At 31.6% G+C, this 23603-nt stretch overlaps 1 protein-coding gene across 1 annotated transcript in view; it reads right to left on the bottom strand.

Annotated features, from left to right (window-relative positions):
- The window catches only part of LOC111038186 (pair-rule protein odd-paired-like), a 55887-nt gene extending 38414 nt beyond the window's left edge, over positions 1-17473 (bottom strand). Inside the window, exons 1-2 of the mRNA XM_022321182.1 lie at positions 16884-17473; positions 324-422 (exon numbers count right to left, since the gene is read on the bottom strand). The gene's annotated coding sequence lies outside the window, so the exon portion shown is untranslated. The remainder of the gene's footprint in view (positions 1-323; positions 423-16883) is intronic.
- Positions 17474-23603: the final 6130 nt, after the last annotated feature.

Here is a 23603-nt window from a genome sequence, read left to right as displayed (position 1 = left end):
TGTAAAGCAGTTACGATGGTGGAGAAAATAATAAAAACAACTAGGATACGATCGCGTAGTGTTTTGGAAATGTATTTATATAATACGCTAATATAACGTGTGACCGATGAGCCCCCGAGGTTATTGATAATATTTTAATAACAGCATTATGATAATGACTGCGGGAGGACCATAATTTTAACGTTAATTCTTTTAGCCTGCAGTATTCTATATAATATTGTATACTGTATAGGTATAAAATACTGTGTATTATGTAGGTACGTAACGTATAGTATACTATACCTACATAAAATCGATTTTATGTTTTTGTGTGTTTTGCATACCTGATTAGTAGATCATCTACAGACCGCCGTGGTCTGAGGCTGTGTCTTCGCAGCAACCTCCGAGGAGCAGGAATAAAAATTCGAAATATCTGCGTTTATCTGCAATCATAAACATAAAAATCAAGTGGTGGCCATATAAATACGAACGCGCAGTATATATTAAGAGATTAAACCACTATAGTTAAGCAAAATTATAATACCAGCTAATCAAATAATTGAAAATCTATAGATAGGTATATAGTATTAAAATTACTTATGTTACGTCGTCGTGGGAATGTCATACCTGGTATGCTATTATACTAACTAGAGACAAAAATTATATACACTAAAAATGTGTTAACTATCGATGTATGATGCAAAAAATACAATGAAAATTAATAAATATTAATCTTTTCAATGTTGTGCCTACATATATTATTTTAATCATGTTACCTATATAATAAAATTAAATACTAAAAATAATTAGAAAACTTAAATTAAATAACAATTATCTGTGGGTATTTCTCTTTTGCTTTTGATAAATTTTGGATTTACAGTGTAAGTACAAGATGCACATCTATTCCATTTAACACTAACATACGTTTGATACAATTCGAGTACCTATATATTATGATATTTGTTGGAAATTTAAAGAAATTAACTTTTATTTTATGATAATGATTTGTCATCGTAAACAGTTAATTATTCAGAAATATTTACTAATTAACATAATAACACATAATATTATAATGTACAAAGTTTACGCACTAATGATCAAATTGAACCTATCCACCCAAGTATGCTTATTTTATTATGACGTTAAAATCAAATATATTGTGCTTACGATTCTATGAAATCAGTTAGATTTGAAATGTTGACATCTCAAATCTGAAACCGTCGTTATTGGCATCATTGGCATAATATGTAATATTTACAATTGATGCATGTAATTCTCGAGGTCTTTATCGTTATAATAATATACTGTCTACCTAGTTCTAGTATCCATCTATAGTTCAACATTATGGTATATTATTATATTATGCTATACAGCAACACGAATTATTATTGTATACACATTTACAGTATACACACACACTCACATCAATCTATAATATATATATATATGTGTTATGTTTATGTATGTACGGATATTGTACAGACATTCGCAAAACTATACGGCGCTATCGCTCGAAGTTTCGCCGATGGCACAACGCTGATTAGTAAACGTATAATGAGAGTATATGCTCTCTTATATATTATTATTATTATTATTATTATATTGATACACGTATATTGATTTGTGACCCGATTCGGTGGCCGGTGTTATGACAAAAGGAATGTGTTCGCCACGCGCAAATCGACCGGGTCGAAAGTGGATCCGACGACGCGTAACGGCGGAGATAATATTATCGTTTTTAATTAGATTAAAAAGAAAAAATAATGGCGATAAAAGAATAAAAAAATAAAATCGCTGGCAAAACAATAATAATAGCGATCGATAATAATAATAAGATCGGTGAAACCGTTCGATATAATGTACGCTTGCACATGCGCGCGAACGCGCGCGCGTGTGTGTGTGTGTGTCGTCTCTCGGAGAATCTGCTTTCGCCGCACGCGCGTCGTTATAATTCGCTTGACCGTTTAATCGATCCAATTTTGGACACTGCTACGGCGACGACGACGGCGAAGAATTTCACTTTGCATAGAAAGTAGATGTTAAAAAATAATCAAACAAAAATTGGATTGACGGAACGTCGGTGGGTTCGACGGCGTGGCGATACGGTAATCTTAAAATAATTATAATTTTTTAAAAATATTTCTCACGTGGGTATATTATTATTATTATTATAATGTAGACTGCAGTGGACGAGTGTGTAACACACGAGATCGTCGACGCAGCGTCCGCGGTGTGTATCACATAGTATTATGTATAATATAATATAACGATATTATTATACAAACCGGCAGCAGAGACAATCGCGCACTTCAGTCGCAGTCGTCGGAGATATTATTAATGAACACGTTCGATGACCGCGGAGACGACGAAGAACGCAGAGACGACGTATTAATTGGTTATTAACGCCGCGCGTCGTAACAGCGGCGGATGACGTTTCGGTGGCATAGTTTTATAATTTTTTTTTTTTTTCACAATATCTCGGTTATTATTATTATTGTCATTAACGCGATTCGCGTTACCTATGTATATTACATTATTATTCTTGTCGTGAGAAGAAAACGTCCGAGGCGGCGACATTAATATTACAACGTCAACACGTCGCCGCCCGTCGAGATAGTGCAGCCACTATAATTATATATGATACGCGCTAGTACGCGTATAATCTTACGATGTGTGTATACTCTCAATACATATTTGTATATACATGTATATATTGTTAAAAATGTTTACTTAAATGATACGAATCAGACATCTCTAAAATCGTATATAATATATACACGCGACAAAACTTTTTGGATTTTTGACTGGCGTCGTCGACGATATACGAACATACGATAATACATATTGCATTCGTACATCCATATGATATTAAATTAAAATAACTAGAACTGGTTTTTAGAAAAAATCCGTTTTTCTCGTCTCGGGCAAGACGACGGCGAAATACGTGTCTTAAAAAGCTATTGAGCTCTCGGTTATGATAGAACACACATGTACCTACAACTGATGGCATTTCATAATAAAACGAAGACTCACCAATGTGTTTTTTGAAATATAATGGTTGTACGGTTTTTTTTTTTTTTTGCTAGTGCCGTATTGTAGTGAGTAGTTGCAAATAACTGAGCTTTATATACACATTATATATGACTACCTATTATACTCGTAAAGATTGTATTGTAATGAATTTAATAGATAGGAATAGATTTTACGTATTTTTCCTATCTTATGCGAATCTAGTGATATATTATAAATATATTCATCTTTGACCTATGGACCAATTTTTCACTGATTTTCCACTCCAGCTCTTATTCTCGAGCTATAATATCATAAAAATGTGGCACATAATTACGAAGGTATTACACAGAGCAAACCGATATAGTTAATAATTACAATTAGATTTGCATTTCCACTAGTGTTGCCATACGATACAGTTGCTTGTCTAAAATATTACAGCGAACCTCCATTCTAGGTTTAAAGTATAAGACGTGTAACGTGTGTCTTAATTATAATTTATAAAAGTATTTTGTATTGGAGCGTAGGTAAATATGGTTTATATACACCCGTATCAATATATTATTAAAATAGTCGATTCTTGATTATTCACATAAGTTTTATAGGACAACTTACTGTTTATAGTAGTGCGAGATCACTTCAATATATGTGTACGTATGCACCTATATAATATAATATAAAGTCACCAAACCAACGGATAACGTCATAACCGTCAAGTGTAACAGTAAAAGTGTCTTACAAATTTCATTTGGACCCTTAGTCAGAAGACTTGTTCGTGTCAATATATAATAGTACCTTCCTATAAAATATATCTAATAGTCGAGGTTTGCAGGTATACATGATATCTATGTAGAATATGCCGCCCTGTCGTCGAATGCAATGCAACACGCTGCAGACTTACCACGGCTTAATTACATTCGCACTGGGTGGCGGTCGGCGAAAGATCGGTAGGTAGGTATATAAGAATTAACATTTTTTTTTTTTTTTTTATTAAAAAAACCACCGCCGCCGCCGCCGCCGCCGCCGCCGCTACCGCTGCGTAAATCTTCAATCGCGCTATCGTATTTCTCGTAATCCAATACCACGCACGTTATATGGGTCACGAAATAAAATATATTATGTTATATACCTACACCGAAATCCGCATAATAACACGTTTCGTATACACATATTATATTATTATTATAATACACATATAGCATGGTATACCTACGACGAGCGATCCACCGCGGATGCTAATGTATTTTTCCATTACTCGCTCGCGCCCGTGATCCGAATATGCGTGTGTCTGTGCTCGCGCGTGAATGTTAACCGTTCGTGTCCGCGTACGTGATCCAATATAATATATAATACGAATTCGCTGCCGTTGCCGCTGCTCATTACATTATACGCATCATACATCTTATGTTATATGCTATCGGTCGCCACGCGGTAGTAAAAAAATAATAATAAATAAATAAAATAAAAAATGCCAGCAGTACAGGTATACCTATATACCTGATATAATAACGTGCGTGATGCAGCAGGCCAGTATATATAATATGTACGCGTACGACTTAAAGCTAATTGATGTTGACGGGGCCCCATCGGGTCTCATTAATATTTTTTTTCTAGTGGTTAGATTTATTGGCGTAAAACGGACTGGTCGAGCCTAATCGACCAGCGCCGTAAACATTATAAGTATATCCTGTATATGTGTACCTATGTGTATAGTATATACCTAATAAAATATTTTGTCGCAAAACCGTATTATTATAGCCCTGCACAATGTGTATAATCACAATTAATAACTATACCATGTATATGATGCACACCAAACATCCGTGGTCTACGATTCACGTATTCTCTCTACAGTCAACGATACTATATACGCGGTCAATAGTTATACGCTATATTATAATATATGGTATGGTGGTCAGAAAATCAATTCCACCCGAAGACCGCAACGTGGAAGGTCTTGCAATGCATGGTAAATATAAAATACATATATATATATATATATAGAGGTACAGTGTACTTATGAGTGGCGTGTATATGTAGCTGAACCCATATGCTATTGTATATTAAACAAAAATTTTAACGTCTGGTATCGCGAAGACTGTAACGAAACAATAATATAATCTTCGGCGTGTATAGGCATATGCGATTATAGTGATGAGCACAATAATTGATCGATAATGATATAAACCTATGCATCTATATGCAGGTACCTTTACGATATGGTATATGGGTATAGGTTTTGTATATATAATTGTATCACTGTAGTATTATATAATATATATATATAGGTGTAGGTATCGCTTAAAAGTAAACGTTTTCAAATAGATTACCTATATACATATTATGTGTATATATAAATATATTGGTACTTCAATCGAAAACGGACGACTTTCTTTAAAACACAACTGCAGGCAGAATATATATATAAATAGGTATATGTATAATATGTATATAGAAAATATAGGTACAACACACGTTTTTCTCCGATAACGATCGTAAATTTACGTTTTGCGCACGCGCGCGCTCGTGTGTGTATTTTTTTTTTTGTTTTAATTAAAGATATTATTGAGAAATTATAATTAATCATTTAATACCTACATATTTCTATTATGCGATCGTACAGGACGATAAAAGAAAAATATTTACACAATCATCGCACTCGTTGTTATTTGTCGTCATTTGTATTATTATTTGTAAGCGGTTAATGGCGCATACGATAATAATGTAAAAAACTATTTTATTTTTTATATCGATTTTCAATCAATGGTGCATAAATATCATTTAGGCAACATCTTTCGTTCGTTTAAGGTAATGCGTAGACACGTCATCGTACCCAAGGCCGTGATCGAACCAAATGTTTATTCCAAGATACGAAATATTTTGAGGGGCAACCGGTGTCATTTTTTTTTTCGTTACTGCGGGGTACTTATATGTTATATTATTTAATATGTAATTACTATTACGTAAGACGATAAGACTTGTTAAAATTTGTTTTACGTTATAGTATTAGTGCATTACATGTATAACGCCGAGTCCAGTTTTAAGCTGCACCCGTTATAAAAGGGAGAGGTGCTGAAAACTTTAACGCCCGCAACGCTAAACGATTGCAGAATTTAAAAGCACTGTTAAAATAAGAATAATTAGATAAACTCCCATTTTTTGTATTTAATATTTTAAGCTCCTCAAAATAAAAATTAAGTATGCATATACATATATACACACTATACGCATCTATATTTCTGCAGCTTGAGGAATTATTATAGATCGTTTAAAGGCATATAAAATGTAAATGGTTATAAAAAAACACACACTTATATTTATATTGTATACTTACATATACTAATATATAATATACATATAATTTGCAATAAAAGTAGTAATTTGTAAGTTTTCTTTTATAACTCCAATTCAATCGAATAATAAAGTAATTTATAGATTTATTATTTTATATTCTTTGCTGTTAAAATTAATACCGTGCCGTTATACGTTTATATATTATATTATATACATTTATACATACAAGTATAACTATAAATATCTCCAATATACTGACGGACGACGGTGCAGTGGAATACATCTGAAGCAGTTTATATTTGTACAGGCTCGCTCACTACCGTGGACCGTACTCTAATATCACAGTATTTATGAAAAAAATTAATATACAAAAACATTATAATTTGTTTACCTTCAGCGAGTCAATGTACACAACGACCACGCATGACAGGTATATAATGTGCATACCTGTTTGCAGTGAGTTACACAAAACCGTATCAAAATGTCAAAGACTCAATAATTGCTTGCACTGTTTATGAGTGCTGCAGGTATTTAATAAATTTATAATATTAAGCGTGACCCATATGTTAATCACATCTCGAGTTCTTATTAGGTATATAAATATATAACAATGGTTATAAAAATGGCTTAGGTGTATAATGTATACATTTTATGTCATAAAAATTATAAATAGTATATAGTACATATATAGTCATAAATTAGCGAAGCTTAATTACAATATCATATAGTATTCAAAGTTTTTTTTCTATCTTTAATTTTTATATTCATTAAACGTTTAACAATATATTTTAATTTTTAAGTGAATATATTTACTAATAAACATTAGGTATATACATTTATAGGTATATTATTTAATGGACTTAAAAAGTTTTTTTTGGAAAAAAATTGTTCTTTTAAGACATGCAGTGACGCAGTGTTCACTATAAGTTGTTAATACAGTAAAAGATCGTGTTAATAATACCGAGAGAATAAAAAATATAACACTATACTTCATTGTATGTCAACTCGAGTGTAATAAGTAATAATTAAGATATTCTCCCCTTGCAGATAATAGGTATCTAATCGTATCAAGTACATATTACCCTTGTACACGCTATATTTTGTAGCGCAAATTATTGACATGAATGGTGTGAAGGATCACCTTCGAAGGTTGTAACAGGGAACGTAACCTGGAGTGGAATCGATGCCTAAATAATAATAGTATAGGTTATACACATGATATATTACGTATATTGGACATGACAAACCTGGAGCTCAGTTTTTATATATTCTATTTTACAACAATAATTTATGATATGTTTGACATATAATAAGACTCGTTGCTGGCGCATAATATTATAATATATATTTTATAGGTAAGAGTTTGAATAAAGTATAAGTATATACACGTCCGTTCTATTAGTGGTACATTAGCATAATATCGTATACCTATATGGCTACAAATAGCGCCCAGGTAGATCCTATTATGATCTAACTCTATATCTGCACTATAAAGGGGCCAACGACCAGCAAAAAATATGAACAAAAGCACGGGTTCGACGTAAATGTATATATTTTTACATACGATTATTTCTTTTTTCCTCTCTCTCTCTCTTTGCTCTCCACCTATTCGGAATAAGTAAATTGGATCAAAGATGAATGGACCGGACATCGATCGATCAAACCTGGTGAAACTGAAAGTCGCTTTGCCGATCAATCGGCCGTTTTATGCTAATATTTTTCGGTTCGATGCCTCATACGTTCGTATATTCACGTTTATAATATTTTAATACCGGTAGCTCGATTTCCATCTCGAATACCTACGCCCTTGTCAAAATACAGTGAAAACCAGTCCCTGGCAAAAACTGACGTCTGCCTACCTGCAGTATATTACACAAGCATAATATATTATTTTATTATCGATATCCTGTAAACACCATAGCATATAATATTATTTATTGATACTATGTTGAGCACGTATATCGTACTAAAATAATAATAAAAATAATAATTATGATTATGATATTTAAAGAATTAGTGATAACCGCAAAACAACCACCACGTTATCTCAAACGACGCTGCAGATGTCGTGATCTATTAATTCAATTAGAATCAAGTTCTGAAAGGTTCTATCAATAGATGAACTTTCCTCATCAAAATGTAATCTACTGTTACGCGTATAGTGTTGCTGTAGCATAATCATATTTATTTATTGTGTTATTGCACTTGCAAATAGTGAGTTTTCAAATAAAAAGATTTTTAAAAAACACCGCTAACATATAATTAGGTACCTATGTTATAATACGTATAACTAGAATATATCTATTATACTAATTCGATTCGGTATCAATGAGAAAATCAGATGTGTTATAGTAATAAAATACGTGTACACCACGCGGCGTTATTGTTATCATAACTCATAAATCACGATTATTTTAATATTGCATTCGGCGCGTGTTGTAGTCTCGTAAATGTGTAATTTATAATAACTAAAATGTAATATAAATTATATTGTTCGCGACAGCAACTGCTGTCAAATAATAATAACAGCATAACGACATCAATGATATAATAATCATTATTTTAATATCTTATTTATTTTTATTAGTTTATACAGCGTAGAGAAAACAGTAGAGAAATATAAATATAAAATATATCAATCAACTCGAGTAAGTATATTATACATATTACACTCGAAGTATGAAATTTCGTCGGGACCAGTTGTCGGGAATCTCATTTGAATATCATTGACAATAATATTTTGCTGTTATTTTATTATTAATTTTTTTTTTTTTTTCTCTAATTGGCTGTGAAATTACTACTGCCCGCGGAAATCAACACAATAATATACAAATATGCAATTATAATATGTGTAACTGTAACTATCAGCTGACGCGAGTAGTGTGTGTATAAATTTACAAATATAACATTATATTTGTAGTATATAATATAGTTGTAGGTACATATATAACGCAGAGATTGCGCTACGGTGCACGTGTCCGCGTGCGTTACAGTCAAGTACGTACACGTTTATGGCTATATGATGTATATAATATAAGAGCGTACCACCGATTTAATATAAATATATTGTGTTACGATTATAATAATAATATGCAATAATGCGAGTAAAGACAAAAGTGACGGCTTGCAGACGTACACACATCGCATATAATAATATATCGTATTATATTACAGTACTCGTAGGACATGTGCGATATACGCACACACCACACCACGTCATTATTGATATTGCTCCGCGTATTAGGTATATATTATATATTGCTGCAGTACCAAACACTCATTAGTCATTATGAACAAAACGGCAATACCTATTAAACCTATTTTCATAAATTATATTATTATTTTATGTTGTTCGACTATAAACCTATAATAATAACAAAAATAATTGTTGTTATTATTATTACCTATTATAATCATCATCAATGAGCATCGTATGTATAACTGTACGCGAAACTTTCGACACGTCTGATAATGATAATGATAATAATAATAATAATAATAATAATAATAATAATAATAATAATAACACAAGTGCAAAACGTCCGCGAGATTCGATTTGATACAGTTTGCGAAACATTCCTTTCGTCCAATTAAGGCGAAAGCGAAATAATTTGCAACCGTCTAGTCGGTTTACGAGGTTTTTACAAAATAAAATCACTGTAATATATGTTCACGTTATACCTATATAGTATATATATATATCTATAATATATATTACGATCTGTATCATATATTATATACCAATACCGCTGTAACTAATCGATGAACCTATATACCTCTATACCTATATACTTCTATAATATTATTGTGATATCGTACACCGAATGACGTCGGATACATGGGTACATTTACCTTTATTATGTGTATATATTATAATATCTACTCGTTGTGTAGCATATCATTAATATTATGATACGATTTCGTAAAGAATATAATATCATTGTGTGTAAAGCTTTACACAATTTATACAGTAGGTTTACCGGTGATCCATTTAACTGTAGGGTAATTGAAAATGTGACAATAGTAATTTTTTGTGTGCTTGAAACAAACATTTGTACGTATGATTTGATGTGTAATAATGGCATAAATATAGCTTATAATCTGCTAATGTACCTCCTAGTAGGCCCTCCAACCACTAATCTTAGCTAATAAGCGTCTTTTATATCCATTATAATAAACTTGCTGACTTCTTTATGGGTAATAATACAAAAAAAAAAAATACTATAATAAAATGTATTAATAAAAATGAAATTGTATAATAGAGACATTTTGTTTGATTATTTAGCTACATAGATGAATAGTTATGATATACGACGTATTCACATAGGGAACCGAAAAATTAATGGTTTAAATGTTCAATTCTCATATCTATAGATCTATTTTAACTATAAAATTAAAAAAAATTATTATTTGTTTGATTTAGTTAGAAATTGCATTAATTGGAAAATGAAAATTGCAATACTAATTTATACAATAGTTTTTTATATAATAAAAAATCTAATTTTAGCCGTTTTTTTGTTTTTTAATTTACTTTTAGACAGTCCATTTTTTTTAACCTCATAATTTGTAAAAGCAGAATATACTTTTTGTATCGCAGATTTATTTATACCAGATTTTAAATGAATTGTTTTTTTTTTTTAAAAATTAAATGAATAAGCTTTTAAAGTTTAGACGTTCGGATCATAAAATGTATGTAGGTAGATACTACAATCCTTAATAAACCAACTATTTAAACTTTAAATGGTTTTATATTAATATAAAAAAACCAATTATTAAAAATTTGACATTAATAAATTAATAATTTTAAAAAAATATTTTACTCTCGATTATGAAAAATCGAAAATAGAATTTAATAACCGCAACGATATGAAATAAGTATACAATTAGATTTATTTTGTTTTTAAATTAACGTAAAGGTATAGAGTTAAACATACTTAAAAGTCCAAACTAAATATAAACTGATTTAATTAGACAAGTTTAAAGTATGGTCTACAGTTAAATGAATCACCCTGTATAGGGATACGCATAGGGCATATGTATTACTGTAATACATACAGTGACAACAATCGAGAATCACATACAATATTATTGTTATTGGCAGTAGATTTTTTTAGGTATTTATTATTTTATAATTGTATGTATAGTAGTTTTCCTTTTTTATTTTTCGTCAATCATAGCTATTACGAAATTATTAACGTTTGCGGATACTACATATATACACAAAAAAAGAACTAGTCGTAACCCGGAAAACCCTCGTTTTTCATTCGTTTTGTGCCGTACCTAAACGACCGCGATGGGCAAACAATATGTATATAATAATATATAATAGACGTCGTGATGACGTAACGGAACCAATCTGTAACACTTTCGATTTCGTCGATTTCAATTTTTTTTTATGCATTTTATTTCCTCCGCGCGTCCCACCTCTTACCGCTGACGTTACATATAATACGCGTATATATTACATATTACATAGTATATACATTATCTTATGGTATATTCTATGTTTTATATACTTATATATATTATATACTATTTGAATTTCAGGTAAATCGATAGTGACGTCACAGGTAATATAGTAATAATTGTGTGTGTATGTATTTTTTTCAAATCTGGACGGTGTATAATTACGATTTAAGGTAATACGAAAAAAATTTAAGAAGTATGCGCTCATAATTTCGTTTACCGATCCCGAAAACCACGTGGTTATTGCATGTGTGGTTGGAGCACTGGCATTAACCGTTGTTTTGGAATGGCTTATAATTTATTATCTTTATAATAACGTACAGGAGGTATACCGCATATGCCATATAGGTATGCTAAATCTACCGATTTCTTTTATTTTTCATTTTTTTCGTCAAAACGATATACTTTTCTGACATCACATTGACTGGCTAATGGCTATGACAATAATGCAACTGCCGCCCACTGACCAAATTATATTGTTTGCATGCGCTCCAGATACTCGTATATTATACATATATATATTTATATATATATGTATATATATGAATTTTGTGTTTATAATGCCGATCTGTGCAATCGATCGGTCGCGTGTGTGTATATATTTTTATAATATTAGAAAAATAATACTCCGTATACTTATGTATATAAATGTAAGTATGTGTATACATTGGAACCTACTCGTAGTCTGTGACCTAAAAATTACCATCCCGTGAATTGGTAATGTGCTTTTGAAAATAGAATATGATCTCGTATTAGAATCGAATATTATTATTATTATTATCCTCTCTTTTGGTCACTCTGTCGGTCACCGTCTCGGATGTCTTATTTTTTTTAGTTTCCAGTATGCCTGACGCCTATTATATACATATATTATAGGTACCTATAGGTATTGGAAATATTCAACGGCACGCATGCACGTATATACATCTGGTCGTACGTATCGTATGAATAAACTAATTTTCCTAGTATGACATAATGACTTGACATATATATTATTATTATTCTAGCTAAATATAACGTGTCCCGAAAGATGAATAGATCTTGACAAAAGAATTAGACTGTTATACTCATTATTGTCTTAAGCATCATATTCTAATATTCTATACTCGCTGGACTGACAGCTCTTTTGTGAACATGGATTCATCGCGTTTATATTTCACTTTGAACATACATATAGGAATGGTCGGAGTTAAGACTCTATAAACTCTTATACAATTACTTTATTATTACTTTGTTGTTTGTACTACCCAACGATTAACGTTCGCAATACTCAATTACGCATATTATGCGACTCGATCGTTTTTTTTCTTTATCAGGATTAAAAATCACTATAGGCTATAGGTACCACAATATATATTATTTTTGTTACCAGCTATTATTTGTATAACTTAGTGATTTACCTAATACTGACGTTATACTAATATTCTAACGGTGGTGTAAGTGACGATTCGCTACAAAAATAATGTACACTACCTATATACAAGTAATATATTATTACCGTCTCACGATGATATTACGAGTATTATTATAATGTTAATGATTTAACCTTAATTTTAGTCTTTATGAGTACCCAATTCATTGTTGTTATTAAAAGTAGTTCTCATCCGCCAAAGAGTAAATTTATGTATATACTCTATTTAGGTAACTTGCCATACTGCAATATTATTAGTGAGAAAACAAACAAACAAAATATGTTATATGTATATTTTATATTATTGTGTACAACTCTGAAACGTTAATAGGTATAATACGCGTTTTATACAGTATTTATTTTATAATAATATCGTTTTTACTTTTTGACGACTTTAATTCACATGCGCCGCGCAATCCGCGAACAATATCCAAAAAGTAGATAAACACCTATTACCTATTATTGTTGTTATTATGAATAAAATCTGCGAGACAACCGTGACTCTGCGTGGAAATTACCCACTCGCCACACATTGCGGGAGAATAAATAATATCGTAATTACAAGTACACGACGTAAAAGAAGAGCTTCCGACATCGAGGGCGGGGTGGGCGCGGGTATCGGATTAACCATTGTTTCGTGCGTCGCTCCGGAGGTAATATTTATGTATATACTTATACAATTGGAACTCGCGATAACCATCACGTGGCTGGTAATTTTCTATATTATCAAATAGGTATAAGGCACATTAAGTACCTACCTACATAATGTTTTTCTCTCCACTAAGAGGCGGAAGAAAATTTTTATTTTATTTTTTATTTAATTGTGTCAATACACCAGATATTTTTACAATGTAAAGAAAATGTTGAAAAACGTTCCAATTGTTTGCGCATAATAATAATAATAATAATAATAATAATAATATCACTATTAATATATATTATATAGAATACCTATAGGTGTATTCGTTCCAAATCGACACGAAATGATTATTACGCGAATTATTATTGTTGTTGGTACAATTTTGACGAATTTCGAAACGGCGGCTAGAGTAGGTTCACATCGAGACATCGATTGGGCAACCACAATGACTGCAGCAGCAGTGGCAGCAAAAATGTTCCTCCAAGAGAGACGTCATAATAATATTATAATACACTTACCTATTTGTTGCCTACAGTTACGCTACGTCTTAATAACGGGCGATCATTAACCCCGATCGCTCTGGACGATGATAGGGGCACACCGCGGCTACCACCAAGAACAATGCCTCGTTTGTAACCATGGTATATATTATTATAAACACGTAGTTAACCCATATTTATTTCACAATTTATTATTGTTTATTATTTGTTTATACTTGTTTAATAAAATAAACTTTAATGGCTTTATTCAATGAATATAATATAGTAAACCGATATAGTAATATTATGTATATATATAGGCACGCGATGGATCATCGTGTTCATTAGGTCTTTATTATTTTTCCTCCATTCATTTTATAACATTTAGGGAATATTGTATCATAAGTTTGTCTCGCATAAATCGTGAAACCCGATCCGGTCACGTATAGAACTCACATACAATGTACGTCCTACAATGACCCCCCGAGTGCGCTAATGTTTTTTAATAATGTATCATTTTATTTCTCACTGTAGCTATGACGCTAACCTGACCTAACCTATACCTAGGCACACATTTCGTCTCTTTCCGCGTTGTCTGTATATACGCGAGTGGATGGACTTGTCGGCATTTTACATAAAGTATAAACAATGCCACGCGCTAGCCGATCTCGCAAAGTCGAACGAGAAACGTGCCGTTTGGGAGCGGCCGTGCGGAAAAAATCGAGTCCTGTTGCACAACCACGGGAGATATCGCATATTATACACAATACACTATACAGGTGTATGTTATTATATTATACGAGGAGAACAATATTTTCGTGAAGAATTTTTAAATGTGACCGAAAATGTCGCGGTAAATCGGTATTGTTCTTTGTGTGAAACAGCATATTATATTATATTCTCGCGGTGGATTATACGTATTACGAAACAGAGTTTGCTCTTTTTTTTCGGCTTCTTCAATACACTTGTGGTTTTCATTCTTATTCTTATTTTTATTTTTATTTCTACGAGATGTGTAACGAAAAAAAGTAATCAATCATTCGTGACACAAAAGAACCGCGTGAATAAGAATGGAGACAACGGGGAACAATACAGATTGGGAAAAGTGAATTCGGATGAGAAAACTCGGTCAACGAAACAAAAAGTGATGGGGAGCGAGAGGAAAACCACGACAATATATAATAATAAAGTACCGATTACGAGCGTTTTCCTAAAAAATAGTATCATATAATATTACCTATAGATGGGAGTATTTTAAGCACCTATATAGGTACAGCCGCTATGCATCGTTATTATAAATACTCGAAGCACCTATCTACTCTAAATTTATTACAAATTGATTTTCATAATTAAATACATACAACTTGATAACTGTTATATTATACAGTGATATTGGTTCTATAAATAAAATATAATTGCAAATCAAAATTGCTCATCTCAATTATTTTAATAGGTACCTACGCGTATACTTATAGCGTTAGCTCTCAGGTATCTTTATCATTATAGGTATTATTTAATGTAGATTGTAGGTATTATTTTAAAGGTATTTAATTTATTGGTATATTTTATTGAATATTAACACATGGGTACCTATGTATTTTCTGTTTTTATTACCTCACATTCTTCATAAAATGGTAATTATAGTTACGATAGATTATAATATTACATGTATTATACTGACTTTGGTTTGATTCAAATATACATTTAATATAATATAGGGAAATAGGTTCTATTACAGATTTTATTTTATAAATTATTGAAATATAGGTAGTATTTAAAACTATATATTTAAGATCGTAATTTAATGTATCAATAAAATCACGATTTTCATGGACATACTTACGTTATGAAAATTTGAAATTCGAAATAAAACTTATAAACACTTAATATAAAATTACTATTTTATAATTTTTTAAGAATTTTGTACTAAAAAATAATCAATGAACAATTATAGAAATATAACTAATACAGAAGGATTATGATGCATAACACATAATTATATTGTTATTAGTATAAAATTATAAATACGACATAAAGTTCAAAATCCAAATAAATTGTATATTATTTAGAAAACAATAAGGATCAAGGACTATAGATCCATCTGATTTATTGAAAACAATTTGATCAGACAATTTACTTATCATTTTAGTTTAATTTTTAATTTTTTTAAAAATACAGACAATTTAACAACGATAAAGTTATTATAAGTAAATAGTTATTAGGAAAATATTTTTTTTCTAATTAATATTTATTATTTAATTTTAGAATTGTGGGTATGGGTATAGGTATAAAAAAAAAAGTATACATTTAAGTTTAATATTTTTTTTTCTGTTGGATTAAAAAAACAACTTTTAAATATATACTTAAGTACCTAAATACTCATTAAAAAATGCCACTCCATTATATTCACCAAATAGTTTCTAAAAAAAAAATTTAAAAAAATGAAAAACTTGTGAATTTATAGTCATTTTTCTAATTTTATTTTTTTATTTTCGAATGAAATTATATAATTCAGTCTAGTTCTACTATTTATGCTTAGCAGCGCATTCCAAATAATAATACCATATAATATAGAACCCGTGACTTAAAAGGAAAATATTCTTACCCGATTATCGGTCGAGTGTCGGCGGGGCAGCAGATTCAGCGGCGGCGTCGTTGTTATCCTCACGCGGAACACACTTGGACACTTCAAAAGCTTAAACGGCCGTCACGTAACGAATATTTAATATTAGCATCCGCGTGGCCATGTCGCAGTGGACGGCACGAAAACACCAAACGTTTTTTTTTGTTCGCCGATCGATCGGCAAAAACGGAAAAACGACAGATGTGACGATGAGAAAACGAACGAACGAACAAACAAACGAAATCGCACGAAAACCGTACAACGACAAGACCGACGGCGAAATAATAAATATAATAATTTTATTATTCCGTATACAATTCACACGAACGAAGTATTTAAACCCATGAGGTTTACACGATCACTGAGCGGTCCGATATTCTAACGGTCTGGCGACGATCGATATTATTCGCGATTACTGCCTATCACTATTTTAATATTATTGTGATCGTCGTCGCGCGTCGTGTGCGTTGTGCGGTGTGTGCCGCGACGTCGAGAGAGTGTTGTTCGCGTATCGGATGCGTCTGTTCCACTGCCGGGCCGGAGGACAACCCAGTTTCGCCCGGCGCGTCTTCGTCGACCGCCGCCGCCACCGCCACCGCCACCGTTACCGACGAGTTCCCCCCACCGGCCGCCCGTTCGTTCGTTCGTTCGTCCGTCCGTCCGTCCGTTCGTCGGTCCGTCCGAAGCGATCCCACTCGGGCCGAGTAGCGCGAAAAAATAACGTTAGCGGCGCGCGCGCGGTCAGTTACAGTATTACAATAATAATAATAATAATAATAATAATAATAATAATATTAATACGCGAGCGAGAGCGCGCACACGCACGCGGTATAAACCGCAACAGACGGCCGGAGCACCGCCACCGCCGCCGTACACTTTTGCTTTCCGCGCCCGGGTGACACGCGACTCATCTCTCTCGCTCGCACGGTGGCCCAGTTACGCCGACCGGGGGAGGCGGCGGCGTGGTGTCTGACGTTGCGGAAGAGTGGCCGGAGGAGGTGGTGTAGGAGTTATCGTCGTCGGCGCGGGGTGGGGGAGAAGTCGGCGGGGCGGGGCCGTTTCACGGCGAGCGGGGCGAAACGGGGCGGCGCCAGGATGGCCCGGCAGTGGGGCACGGTGACGGGTTGGCCGCCGCTCGCGTTTCGGCGGCGCCGACGCCGTAGCGCCCGCCGAGTCCGCAACGGTGTATCGGCCGCGTGCTGCCGGTGCTGCCCGCGGTGGCGGCATCGGTGGTGCCGGTGAGAGGAAGCCCCCCGAAGGACGACCGCGACGCTACGAACCCGCGGTCGGCACTCGGGCACTGTCTCGGCAGTGCGCCGCCGACGCTGGTCGCGCGCGCCCGCGTCATCTGTGCTGTCCGCGTGGGCGCCTATTTCTTGTTAGTGTTCGTGTGGGATAAACTTACTTGTTGTTGACGAGAAAATGAGTTCAGCGAAGATGAGCTTTTGGCAGCTAAGACACAAAATTAATAACAATATTAGATAATATTATATGTTCTATAAGCCACAAGGTTTGAAATTATTCGGCAACTCATGCGTGTGAGGCTTTTGCCACAATCTTCAAGTACCTATTGATAACCTACATAATGTGTCCAAAATTTAAGAGAATTTAATAGTTTCCCAATTCCATGGAATTGGAAAGTGTGTATCGCACATTATACATTAAATAGATAACATATTACATGGAAGTTTAGAATTTAAGCAAAACTTATTATGCATCTTACGAAGCAATACTTAAATTTATATAAATTGCGTTCTATAACTGGAGTATAAAAAATATATTTTGTTTATAGTATATTATAATGCAAATATATAGGTAGGTACCATATACATATTATATAGTCGATATACCTATATAGGTACTATTACACATATTTATACGTCCTTATTGCTGTATTCGCCATCATGGATTCATGCGATTCTTATATAATTTACGAGTATACTTACATATTATGGCAAATGGCAATACAATATGTGTATAAGTACCTAATCATATTTTTTCATCGGTTTGCTGGGCGTAATTAGTAAATTATTGAATATATTATTGAAAAGTAAAATCTTTTCTTGTATAATCTGTTTAACCGGGTTAGCTCCAAACAATAACTGCAGTGTGTAATTCGAATGTGAAAGTTGGTCGGCTTTACGAAAACTTAGGTTAAAAAAGAATTGAAAATTCAACAAGGAAAATTGAGGAATCATAACTGATATGTTTTTGGATATAATACCTACAGTGGAAAAATATCTAGTAGTAGCCTACATTTTACTATAGGTATTTAATTAATTTTTGTTGTTTTTATACTGTTGATTTACGTTTTTGTGGCAATAAAGCATTACGAAAATCTGTTAAAAAAAACTTTGCACCCAGCCCAAAAACATATCTATGTTGAAAAAATGGTATATCGTATAATCGTTTTTATCAAAACGAGAAGTTATATACTAAATTTTATACTTATATGTTATTACTTATTATACAATAATACATCAAAAAAGTACCGTATCATCATATACAATATACCTTCATACATGAATGTGGTTTCTCAACACATATAATACCTTAAAGCTAATTACAATTTATAGCATACCTATACCTAAATACACTTTTATATAACTATTTATAACTGTTATAAAAAACAAAACAAATTTCGATGTATTGATTTACTATGGTATCAATAATAATTTTGAAGAGATATAATGGAACTTTTGGAACATAATATATACTTATACCTAAATTAGGTAACCTAATACAATATTATACTTCATTTTATAAGAGTTTAAAAGTTTAATTTTACATATTAGTATTGTGATTTATAGTGAACAAATTATGGATTCATGGTTCGTATCAATTTTCTAAAAAGCACGTATATCTCGTTTTTGTCTTATTCTTAAATTTTATTCGCAGACGAAATTAAATCCCATCATCCATCAAGATTCTATTCTTTTAAACAGAGTTCCTTAAATGTCCTTTCTATATTTTGGTGTCTCCTATAATTTCTGCTTTCTAGTTCAATTTATTCTTTAATTATAAATTGTAATATTGAGACAATCTGCTAGAATAATTGAAAGCAGATAAAATTGTAAGGGATAGTAAAATAGTTTTTAATAATCACGTTAAATACATTAAGAATAGAGCAACCGAACTTTAAGGATTTATAGAAATCAACTGTAAAATTGTTAAGAATGTTAATGTATTATGAAAGGTTAACCGTTCTTATAATATCCGGTCTAATTTAGATTATTGATTTGTGGGAAAGTCTCATATTTCAAAAAGTTAAAAGGTTGTTGGAAACGGTTCGGAATGCGTTTCCTTTGTTTTAATTAGAACTTTAGGATATTTTCGTATAACTCGTCAAGGATCTAATTGTGCACATCATGTATCATATATAATATGCTACCTATATAGGTATATACTTTATAACTATTTAATGCGTTCTATTAAATATCGATATATTTGTATTTTATGTTTGATTCTACATTGGCTTTAATGATTTATGACTTATGTACGATTAAAACATCTTTGACCTTATTCATCAAGTTATTTCTATATATTTTTATAGAATTACGAATTACCACTATAACCTATATGCATCAAATTTCAGAACCATGAGTATACGATTGTCTTGGTTGTGGATTGTTAACACAGCAAACGCTCAAAAATTGCGAGGTATGTAGGGATAAGTTTGGTACTTAAAAGTTGGATTAACAATAAATAAATATAATCATATTATTGTTGTTAATTCAACTCCTAGTTGTATAAAAAAGTCATTAAGGTTATGTCGCTTTATATGTATATAGTTATCTGTGCTTTAAAGTTTAAATGATGTCAAATTTGTATGTAATAACTTATTATTATTACTGCTAACAATATATAATAATATGTTATTTGTTTATTACTCTAGTTACAATATTTATAACCCAGATACATGCAATTCTTAGTACATACATGAGATACCAACTGCAGAACATTAATTTGAGTTCATTCAAAATATATCTTATAACATATTTATAATATAGTATTAAAACATAGATCTTAGTGCATGAACAACATTAATTAATTAATGCAAAACTTGAAGGCTATTTTTAAAAGTATGGGTTTCCATTTTAATTTCTAAAGTTCACCTCTCAAAACCCCCCAAAAATATAACAATTATAAATTTATGAAATCACTAATAGATGTTTTGTATTATACATTTTTCACTATTTTGAATATCTATTTGATTGTAACATAAATTATGAATCACCCTGTATGTATATATATTATGTATGGTATACGTGTGTGTATAGATGTTTATATTTACATACTATATGGATAGAAATAATCAAATAAATAATAAAATCTTAAAATTAAGTAGTTCAACAATTTATTGGGTACGCTTTGTTACAAATAAAAAATTGCCAACAAAGTTAAATTCATGTATTATGTTAACGTATATCTATAACAAGTAACATTATAAAAAAGTCGTGTTGATTCTTATTCTAGATAAAAAGGTTTATTAAGAGTGCTATTATTTGTCATTAGGTTTTTAGGTGCATTATACATAGTTCGCATTATACTCTACATTTCTGTCGTATAGTTACATAGTTTTTTTTTTGTGGGGAGAGGGATCAGATATTTGACTTAGATCCATCCTATAATATACTATTATGTACTAAAAAAATCGTATTGAACTACGTTTTGAAACCCTGAAAAAAAGACCATTAAGGGATCAGAATTCATCGTTCCACTCATCCACCACCATTTTAAATTATTTAAATTATCCTTTGGTATTAGAAAATCTAGAGGTCACTATGTAATATATGTATACCATAAAAGTATTATTATATCTAAACACCCACATAATTTACTTATGTATGTATTCTTGAGATCTGTGCGGTTTTTCTAAACAAAAACGGGTCGCGTGACGGTGATAATGTTTGTAACTACAATAAACAACTTGATAAAAAAAATAAGCATAATAAGTCCTACGTGGTAGCCATTTTGAAAACAGGTTATGGCACACGTGAGGGGCTGAAAATCACTCTTTGTATTGACTCCCCCCATGCAGACAAAATACTATTCTGCACAAAACCTATCGTGACCAATGCCGCTGTACATTTATATTTATGCCATGTAGCATATACCTATAATAGTATTGGCTTATTGGAACAAATCCCTCCTACCACAATACAAAATATACTGATACAAAAACATGTTGTACTATAGCGTATATAGTTCTTGTAAACTTATATTTCGTGATTTATCTACTTTTCTGTTATTGGACTTTCTATATATTATATGCCTACCTACATTTATGATTCGAAACACGGAATAAAAATGTATACCTAGCTAGTAAATGTACTTAAAGGTACCTAATGCAATTGAATCCAAAACATGTACCTACGCCCATAGATCAGGAAATCTGGAGTATATATTATATATCTTCTATATATAATGTGGCTATACAATATATTTATTATATAAAATTATATAAAACTATATTATATATATAATGTCGATTGAAAAAAACGGAGGAAAAAAATGCGTTCAGATTTTCTATGCTGCACCTCGCTGAACTACAAATATTGTAATATATTATGATATCACAAATATAGGTAGGTACCTATATAATAAATAAATAAATATATATATGCAAATTAAAACTTATAAAAACATCTCTTTCGAATGCAGTTGACACGATATTTATAGTACCAACATATCAAATATGCTAGTGTCCCACTTCGGAATTATAACCACGCTATAAATATGTTTTTTTTTTATAAATATCTTTGTAAAAAAAAGTATAATATGTAATTTGTATACTATATTTATAATAGTTATAAAATATACAAAAAATGGAAATAATTTATAAATAAACAAAAAAAAATTATTTTTTTGTTAACTGAAACAAAGGATAAGATACCTACCCATAAGCTACTACCGCAGGGATTGAGAAAATACAGTAACAACATTCTTCAAATCTCAAGGACTATTGATTTATATATAATAGAAAATATTTCAGTAGTTTTTGATTATTTAGCTAACACATACGCAAACAGACTAAAATTAATTTATATGCATATCTTACATATACGCTGTATAGATCATAATTTATATGACTTATTGATTCATGTACATAATTAAAGTCCCTAAAATTAAGAACGGTTGAACAAATCGAAACGATTTTATATTTTTACGGTGTTCAGTGGATGTTGAATAATAGTATATTTATCAAGTATTCAGGTATCACTGCAGGGAGATAGATACAGAGATCAGGACTCAGCTGAAAGTTTAGACGTATATTGTTTCAACAAAACACATTTGTGTTATTAATAGGTACGGGTATAATTTTATGTCAAAAACGGTTTCCTAAACGATTTTGTTAAAAAAAAATACGAATAAGGTAAATTTAGATCAAAAATATAGTATTGAGTGATCACAATACAATATGTGCGCGCATACAATCCACACTCAATATATGTAGTTTCATACAATTCATTTTTGTACCCAACACTCATGTACTGAAGTATTATCCAAATGTTTTTAAAAATAATAATGATTATTGGTAAAAAATTATCTAGCCTAATCACCACTCAAGCATTATTGGACAATATTATCTTATGGTTATGGCTACCATAGTGACTATTAAAATTAAAATTAAAAACTTTGGGGTTACTAAGTCTTATTAATTCCCCTTTCCCTTCCTCAAAGTGAGCCTATGCATATTTG

This window comes from Myzus persicae, unplaced genomic scaffold (genome assembly GCF_001856785.1).
Source record: "Myzus persicae strain clone G006 unplaced genomic scaffold, MPER_G0061.0, whole genome shotgun sequence".
Classification (NCBI taxonomy): domain Eukaryota; kingdom Metazoa; phylum Arthropoda; class Insecta; order Hemiptera; family Aphididae; genus Myzus; species Myzus persicae.
The sequence above is the reverse complement of the archived record's forward strand: the minus strand, read 5'-3'. Positions and strand labels throughout refer to the sequence as shown.